Genomic DNA, 10,198 nt, shown 5'->3' with positions numbered 1-10,198 from the left:
ACATTTTTCTTTGGTTTCTATCCACACTATTTTCATTCTACAAACCCACATCAACTACCTGTAAAGTGAGCAAAAAAACCAAAGGTGGTTATTTAGTGTGTTTATTTGAAGGCTTTTAAGATAACCCACGGGAAGTTTACTCTTTTTTTTGACTAATGTAGAAGAGGGTATTAGCACAAAGCAGTGGAAGGCCTTGGTACCATAAATGCAGAAATCTTTAAAAACGTATTCATCCTTGTACGGGAGTGCCCAGCCCCAAGTCGAGCCCCAGAGGAAGCATGTGATACATGTTTGTAGAAGAATTGCATTCTTCCTCTATGCCTCAGGCTGTATCAAGGCTTTCTTAGTTACAGAATAAAGACACAAAATGGGGTTATTGATCTTCTTTACTAGTGGGCAATTTGAAACGATGTCGCCACGTTCTAGATATGCCAAGAAGCATGTTTGACCCTGAGGACAAGTAGCCATGGGATGTGGACGCAGGGGGCTTGACTTTCGTTTTCTTGTTGAAAATGGCCCACTGAGCAAAAGGCAGGATGGTCCTTTGCCAGGACTATACTGAAGGATCAGTAGACTGTCTAGCGCTTTCTTACATCCTGTTGCCTCGCTGACTTCTGGATTGCCAGATGCTTCTGTTTTTTGAAAATGGTTAAAAAAATACCTTAGTGATTCTGTTGTTTCAGAAATCTTACATATGGCACAAAATATCCAGAACATTTTTTGAGAAAACACTTGTGTTTCCTTTGCTCAATTTAATCATCATTACAGCCTAAATTCATTCAAGTTTATTGTTTTCTTTTTATGGGCATTTTGATGGTTGAAACTAAAGTTATATAAAAGTGTGAGTAAGCAAGATATGAAGATTTAACTGCTCCTAGCTTTTCTTTCCTAAAGTAAGTCTTCAGAACATAAGTAGGCTAGGGAAGAGTGGATACTTCGAGTTGAGAATTCGCAACGATTGCGATAAAAATGGTGTTTTCAAAGCTGGGAGACATCCTTGATTTATCACCCTTGAATCGGAGAGCAAATTTTTCACACAGTGAGTCATAACTAGAGGCTTTTTCTTCCTTTTTTTTTCCCTTTTGGTAAACCACCTCAACCTGCTCTCGAAAACCCCTGGTTTTTGTACAGAATGAGTCTAAGTCTGTCTCTGTTTTGCCTGTGAAATTTAACAAGACCATGGCTGGGGGTTGGGGAGGCTGTGAGCCATACCACCATCTCAGGTTTTTGATGACACCACAAACCACTTGAGATTTATTTTGTTAGCAGATGTCAGCAGATACATGTGTGCACAGGTGCAGCATGCAGTTAGTGAAAGAAGGAACACTGCGTGTATTTATTTTTGTACCCATACTCTCAATGGTTAGAAAGGGACCTGGTGTGCCTGTCTTGGGCAGTGTGGGGTTTCAACTCAATGTCAAGGGCTTATCTGGTGATCTCTTGAAGTCTCTTCCCCAGATATAATTCTGTAGGATGAGCAACTATGTCTTGTGGGAAAGACGCTGTATTTATTTTTTACAATCAATGTCTGAAGAAGGGGCACAATGGATTATAGTTAAAGACTGCTAGAACCAGTAGAAAATAAAAGTAATTACCAGAGGTGGTTGTTTATACTTGGGTATTCCACTTCTACAACAATATACGAGATACGCGTTCTCCTTTCCTCAGTAGAAGTTGTACGAAGACAGCTCTCATCTATAGAACTAAAACAAAGTGCCCAAACTTGGCACTTTACACATGTCCTACTTGAAGACTCCCTAAATATTTTTAGATAATTAAGAAATATTTGAAACTATTTCCTGGAGGCAATAGGCAATATGAATGCTTACACAGGTTTATACATCATGCAGTTTTTAAATTCTAAAAAATATTATCCAATTGTTTGAAAGGATGGTGTGTTTTATTTAGCATCATGTCTTGAGTATTCCACTACCTTTATTATATAAATTAAGTTTGCGTACATGCTAGCACAATAATGGACTAAATATAATAATCTAATAAGTTAGTGTGTGCCCTTTAATAATAAAAAATAATAGAAATAAAAACACACTTCCTATATTTTTGAGAAATAGCGAAGTAAGATAAAATAAACACCTTTGGGGTAATGACTGAAAATTACTGGTTTAGATGGGGTAGAAGAATTACTTCAATTATGATATAAAGCATTGTAATAATGCATGCTTTTAGAAATAATTATATAGTGATTATTCTCAAAGATAAACACATGCAGATGTTGTAGTACATTAAAAAAATTTTCTTAATTTGAAGAAAACATACAGAAACTGCATTACCAGTTAATTGGCTTTAAGAAGAACCAGAAAATCTAAAGTATCAGTGTACTCGTGAACCTTCTAGTTAGTTATAAGAAATCAATTGTGCCCGCAACTGAAGGCAGGAAAAAATTAGCTTTTCTACTGGAATCACTTCAGTTAGATAAGCCAGAGGGCCAAAATGCCTAAGTAACATTGGACAATCCTTATTTTTAAAAAATGATGAGTTATAATTTCTAGAAAAATGAATATAAAAAGATACTTGACCTTAATTATTTCTAGGAAAGGTTTTTAACCAAGATAATTTTAATTTTAAAAACGTACTCCCTAATTTCTATATATTGATTTATAATGCAAATTATGAAAACTGGAAAATCAACCAATTGTGTAGATTAGAAGACTATTAACATTTGCCAAATAAGAGACATAGGAACAACATTCCATTGAGGTGACTACAAATTAGTGAGTCCGATTTCTCTAAGACATGATTGGAAAACAGTTTCCTCATTTTATGAGCATTGGCTATCATTTACTTATGATATGGGTACATACTTGACAGACAGAGGGTAATCGGTAGAAGAAGTAGTATTATAGGCGTCACATGTCAGAAGAAACAAATTACATGCAAATAAAAAAGATAATCTATGAAAGACTGAACATGACATACAATGGTAAATTCTATTACTAAATAATATGCTCAGGGAGAAATCCTCTGACAGGTGACACTAACTCCAGATTCATTCAAGTCATCAGTAGGAAAGCTCAGGAAATCCTTCCCTCTTCCCTTTCCTATTCCTTTCCCCACTTCATCCCTTTGGGTATTTCTTAAACAAAACTGGATTCTTCCTGTAATATTATTTCTCTTTTGAATGAAATAGATGTTGGGAAGGATTGGTAACTATGAAGTCCACTATGGACTTCAAATAATCGCAAAAGAAAACCTTTCGGAGGCACACTTCTGTACAAAAGTTTTAGAATTTGGTAACATGGCCAATTTAAACACTCCCTTTGCGTCCTCAACAATTTTTTAAACTTTAGCTGCATTAAATTTTCATATTTTATATTTGGTTCCTTAGCACTAAATGTGATTTACTTCGCCATGAAACTACTATTAGGAAATGCTAGAATGGAAACAGATCTGTTTGTTACCCACTTGAATTGACTGCCTGAGAAGACTGAATTATGGCTACACTAGCTGAGTGGTTAAAATTACCTAACTTGGATCAAGATAGACGTTAAAAATTAATTTTCCTTGGGAAGTTATAGCTGAGTGTGGAGAGACATACATACATAGATGTATGTGTACATGTGTGTAATCTCATCCTCAACTCCCTTCCCAAAGCTATATAGATAATACTAGTTTTTAGATAGTGCTAGTTTTTCCTAGAGGGGAAATTGGGAGCTGTTAAACCTTTGGTTTAATAACCTGTCTTTAAATTTGGTATTTTCTGAAGTCCAATGGGGTCAATATAATTACTACTTTTCTGCTTATTATCATTAACATAGGTATGTATATTATTCACATACAGCCAAGGATCTATATAATGTGTGTGTGTATTAGAAAAAAACTCTTTTTGGGGGGTGATGAGGCCAAAATATCTTCCTTGTTTTATAATATATATTGTAGAAACCAAGAACCTGAACATTGTTGTTTAAGTTCTCTTGGACTTTGAAGGTTAACATAACTGGGATTAAAATACTGCCATGCTCACATTTAGTGGAGAGATAAGAACAATTCATCGGGAGCTATTCCGGTCCCGCTGGTAATCACATAATTGAACAGGGATTTTAAAGGATATTTGAAGCCATTGTCTGTTGTGCAATTACATAATTAGTCAAAATCTCTGTAATAAAATCTTTTCTAAACACACGTGGGTTAGTACCATGTAAATTTCGGGTCAATGTTATATTTCTACTTCTAATACTTCGATTTTAAATTAGAATTCTATAACAACTTAACCGTGAAGCATGTTACCGCCCCACAGACGCTTAAAATGAAAATAACTGGATTACTTAAAAACTAAGCAAAACCACTACATACATTTAACTTAAAAAAAAAATACTCATCAAATCCGCTTTGTTTACGAACATTAACTGTCTACCAAAGCTCACCTAGTGTTTACTTCTGGGGCCCCAAAGGTGGTGTTATTTCTTTGGTGCTAATTATTTCTTGCACCTTCCCCTAGATTATTGACATTCGCATGGATGCATACACATAGAAGTCAAGAGTGCCCTCTTTTCTGGTGGTTTTGCTGTAGTGATAACGCCCGGCCGGGAGGCACATTTCAGAAGTCCTTTTACACGAAAACAAACGCGGCCTTGCGAAGTTGACCGAGCAACGTGGCGGGAAGTAGGGGAGTACCACCTATTAAGTAAGCATCGCTATTATTTGGTGAAGAGTCTTGCGCCGCAGTTCGGCCCCGCTCCCCTCTCCCGCAAGCCGGCGGGGAGGCCCCGTGACCCGGGGAGCACAAAGGCGCGCGGAGCGGCGCGGCGCGGCCCCGCAGACAGGCGGCGCCGCCCTCCTCGCCCGCCCTCGCCGCGCTGCTGCCCCTCCCGGGCCGCACAAAGAGCAGAGCCGCCACTCGCGAGGGGCGCCCGCGCCGCGCAGGCCGCCACACCCACTCGGGCCCGCTCCCGCCTCCGCCGCCGCCGGCGCCCTGATGAATATGCATCGCCGCGCGCCCGCCCCCGGCTCCTCCTTTCGGCTTCCTTCCCGCCGCCAGGCGGAAGCGAAGAGCCGCGCTTCCCGCGCGCCGGGGCGGTCGGGGCGGTCGGGGCGGGGCGGGGGCAGGGCGGCCGGGGAGCCGGAGAAAGAGAAAGGCTGGGAGGCGGCGGCGGCGGCGGGACGCGCGGGGCCCGGGCGCGGAAAGGGTGCGCGGGTGGGTGGCGATTCCGGGGCAGCCCCGCCGCCGGCCAGGCCAATCCGAGGACTGGGAAGGGGCGAGCGCGCGACCCCGCGGCCGCGCCCGCTGCCCCTGTGGAGCGCGCCCGGGCCCGAGAGGGGGGGCAGCCCCCACCCCTAGAGCGGCCCTGCTAAAACAACAATAAAACCCACCGAACACACACACGCACACACACAGACACACACACACATCACTCTGGACGGCGTTCAAGTCAACCACGAGAAACAGACTTCAGCAAGTGAGAGGAAGGAAAACGGGATATCCAGACTGAGGGGGCTGCTTGCTTTTAGACTTGACTTTTTCTTCTCCGGCCAAGACCTGGGGCATTGCAGAAATAATAATTTTAAAAATAAAAGACTACTCCCGGATTGCCTTTTTTTTTTTTTTAAACTAAGCACAAAAAGCGACACCCAAACAACCCTTGAGAAAATCCTCAAATCTGTACCTGAGACACGTGAAGTCCGCGGCCCAGGGTTCTGTTGCAGACTCAAGATCTCTTTTATTTAATGCAATACGGTGCAATGGTATGTGGCTTTGAATGATGGGTTTTATTTGCTCGTCTTGTTCGTCCCTTGCACCCCCTTCACCCCAAACACAGTTTTCTTTTCCCCTGTTTGTGCATTGTGAAGTGACTGTTTTATACTTAAATGTCATCTGCTTTATAGGTTGAGCTATAGTGCTGGGTTTCCAGGCCAGTGCAAATATGTATTTTATTTTATTTTATTTTTTTAGCCTTAGCAACTTTACTATATGTGTCACACTTTTATGGCGGGAATCAGTGGATAACATTGTGAGCCCAAACTGTGAAATGTAACATTTTCCCTGCTTAATTCCCTATTTCCTCCTCCTCCCAATGCTGGAAAAAATTCCTGTGCAAATGATATTTTAGTTGTACCCTGTAGTCCATTCTCTCTTTTCATAGCATTCTTTCCACCACTTTAAGGTGAATGTGCACAGCTTTGTTACATATTCTCTTTTAAAAGTGCATTTGAAAAAAAAAATAAGTGAGGGTAGTACTATTTATTTAGCTCTGGTTGGTGTGTTAAGAGTTTTTAAAATCAATATTCCCAAGTTTAGTTCCCCCCCATCTTGCCCCTGAAGTTGCAGGATCAAATTGTTAGTCCTCCCACACCTCCCTCCCCGTTTAAAAAAAGATTATGATGGATTTCTTCCCGCTCCTAATACTTTTTTTTTTAAGTCCCGCTGTCTTTGCTCTAGGATTTTTACCCCTCTAAGTGTGTGTGTGTGTGTGTGTGTGTGCGCGCGCGCGCGCGCCTCCCTTTTCCCTTGTGCTCTCTTCGCCAGTACGTCTGGGACACATTTTAATGCACAATATCCCATCCATTAAGTTGTGGTTGAATGCGGAGTGTGTGAGGACTTGGCAGCTTTCAGGTTGAAGGGGGCGGGGAAGCCAGTTTCGACTTTGACACAAGATGCCGAAGTGGTGTGATTGGAATTATTATTAGGGCTGTGAACATGGCCATCTTCTCCTCCGGTTAGAAGAACTGCCATTGAACTTGAGACGGGACAGACAAGATCTCCAAGTCCCGCCCCCCCCCCCCCCCCAGTACAGTAGCTGGCAGGGAAAAGGCGCCAAAATACACAAGATTAACTCTAACGTTCTTTGAATGAATCTTATAGCACCATCCTTTGTAATTTTAATTTTCCAACAGGCGGGAAAAAGTTAACTTTTGAACCCATATTGAACAGACATTTAAATCAGCTCTAAAATGGAATAAATCCAGAAAGCCATACAGGCATGCTTATGTGGTTAGAAAAAGAATGCACGTGTAAATAAGCAGGGTGCATGTGTGTATCTGACTGGGGAGTTCAAGATTTAATCAAAATCAGAATTATAGTGTGACTTTTGTGTACCTTTACTTGTATGGGGGTGGGGTGGGGGAGTGAGGATCCTGAGGCTAGAAAGCTGACCTTTAAGCAGCCTAAGTAAAAACTGCAAAGAGTTGTGAAACACAAAACGTTGTGGTTTCCAGTTTTACATTTGAGGTTTGATGTTTTCATTTAATGGTATGAGAGATGGAGAAAGCTCCAGTGCTGAAAAGTCCCTATTAAATCATATGTGGGCAAAGGTCAAGCACTCCAACTCACTGATACAATATACTGCAGATTCTTGCCTAACTGATGGGGAGCATAAGAAAAAGTGCTTGGGCAATAAAAGTATTAGAAGGGTAATTATCGTCGTGGTTGGGACTGCATTCTTGTGCACTGGGAAAAGGTTTTTACTGGCCCCGATGAATTTTAAAGCTGAGTATTGTTGAAAGCTGTTTTAATAGGAAATTGATTAGCTGAGTGTTTCATACAATAAATGGTGACAGTTTCATTGTTTGATGTCCAAAATACATTCCTTTTATTCTTTAGCAGACATAGACATCTTTTAATTTTAATATGATCAGACTGAGCAGCAGTATAATTATGAGTGAATATGATGTCATGAACATCTGTAACCTTGCTTTTAGAGTTTGTGACATCACACGATTTGACAATTTTATTGCTTTGAAATTTATTAACTTTCTGTGTTGTTAAAACATTTCGGAGATGAAGTTTACTGAACATATATTTTGTGTAGGCCCAATAGTTTGTCTTTTCTCTTTGTAATTACACAATTGTTTGTTAAATTTTAATTTGAAAGTTAAAATGCACAATTCTGTTGTCATGTGTTATTTTGATTTTGAAACAGAATGGCAGTTTTCAAACGAAGAATTAGAGAAATGGGTGCAAAAAGTTTGAGTTTCTTTGCAGTACACCTTCTACACTTCTTAATATAGAATGTAAAGACTCCTTATCCAAAATAAGGATAAAGCTTTTTAAACACCTCCTTAAAACCGATTTGTTTTCCTGTCACATCAACGTATGTAGATAGATAACAAAAAATCAATTTATACGTAGAAATAAAATGATAGTATAGTTTTACTTTAAAGCTCAGCTGTTTTGAAAAAGGACGATAAGTACATTCTCAGCCTCTGCAGAGAAGAGACTGGAAGGAACTTTTGAAGAACTGTGAGTGAAGCAAGGCAATTATTACCATGATTATCAAGGTTTAAAATAAATCATGCAAAAGTTTCAGGCAACTGCTGACTTTGTAATCCGGGAGCAAATGTCTTCAGAAGTTGGGACTCTCTGCTGATGAACTCGCTTCATCTCTGGAGAGAAGTGGAAACCGGCTAACCTTAATAGAGGAATCTGGCCTAGTCGCTGTTCACATTCAGTTGTAGCTTGTAAATGTGCCCGAAATGTAAGCACACTTAGTGGGATGGTATTTTTTTTTTTTTTTAACAGTCGAGTACAGGCATTTCAGCAGCGACATTATTAACAGCGTCATTTTTCTCATTTAGTTTTGTCCTCAGGGGACACCAAACAGCTCCCAGAGGAGGGAAGAAAAGTCCACGGTTATTTATTCCTTTCAGTGAAAGGCAAAGCACTGGCAGTGGGGGGGTGGGGGTGGGGGAGCTAACCAGTTGTGAATTTTCTAGGAGGGAAAAATTGTTACCCTAATTTGACAGTTAGTAGTTTAAGGGCTGAGAGAGCTGGGCATGATTCTGCAATTCCCATCAAGTGCAGGCAATTTCAGTACTTGTTGGTTGTTTATATATGTGCTTTTGAGTGGATTTTTGGTGTTTCTCCTTGTGGATATGAAATTGTGTTTTCTGGGCTACCCGTGTATGATTTTTGTGGTTCACCTGGAAGAAGGAAAGGGCCCTAGGCCTGGTGTGGTAAATACTTGCAGTTTTGCAGGCCTGGGTCCTGGGGTCAGGAGGTCATCTGTCTCTTTTGTATTTAGTTTTAAAATATTGATATTGGCGAAGCAGCTAGGGTGTGTGGTTGTTGAGCCTCCCCTCAAATCACATTCAAGAGCTAAAAAAAAAAAAGTCATGGCGGTATTGAAAATGACAGCTTTGTTAAGCTCCAAGAAACCTTTCCCTACACTGCCCAGGATTTGCAACCTGTCACTGAGTTTCTTTAGAAGGGGGAAGGTTAAAAGAAAATCAATATTGATAGATACTTGAGATGTCAAGTCCTCTCTGGAGGTCAGTGAAAGGCTCCAATTGGGTAACTTGCTTAATTTTTCAAATATACGATTGAGTTTTGAAAAATCCTGTCTCTGGAAGCACTGGCATTCCTTCTTGACAACAAACTGTCAGGAAAGAAACTTTTTCCCCCTCTAAGGTGGCAGAGAATAAGTGATCTAGGGAGGAGTAATTCTGAAATATCAAATATTCCTGTTGCCACAAGAAGCTTTCACTTCTTTCTAGCTCTTCAAACCAGATTTTGGGGTGAATGCGATTGTCCAGTCATTACCTTTCAGTGTGAGAGAGAGGAAAAAAGAGGGTTTAGGGAGAGGTAAGTATCCAAGTCTAAGAAGTGTTTGGCCCATTTTGATAGTATCAGAAACTTCTCAAAGATACTTTAGCACCACTCTTAATACCACTGAACGGACATGCAGGAAAAAAGGGAAGGTGAATAAAACGCATGTATTTTCTCACTTTCTCTCTCTATTTTTCTACCTGGGATTTAAAAGATTGGTACTTTTAAAATCCAAGATAGTGGATGAGTATGCTGAGAAGCCAGATGTCCCATACCCCCAAATCTACCAGTCTGTCTTTACAAAGGCTCCCTTAAAGTTCATCCTGGGAGGCCTGCAGTGACCTTGACATGGGCTGGACAAGAAGTGGTGTTTTGGAGGGTGTGTGTGTGGGGGGGCGTCAGCCAACCTGCCCATGGCTCAGAGGCCTGAGTGCCCAGTCAAAGCCATATGAACTGAGCACCCAGGAAGCCCTTCCAGGATGTCACTGTTGCTCATTCTTTCTCCCCTTTTGGTTTACCCATCTCACCATTACTTCTTTCTCAATTTTACTCAAATTACTCCTTTTCTTGGAAACAAATCAAAACTCAAAACTCCCAAGCATCCTCCATGCTCATCAGACTGTCCCCAACCACAAGCGCTCTACAAACAGGGAACACCTGAGAGAGATTTGAACCCCTCAGTGCTAGGCCTGGGAAGCC

This window comes from Martes martes, assembly GCF_963455335.1.
Source record: "Martes martes genome assembly, chromosome: 12".
NCBI lineage: Eukaryota > Metazoa > Chordata > Mammalia > Carnivora > Mustelidae > Martes > Martes martes.
Note: the sequence above shows the minus strand (reverse complement) of the source record.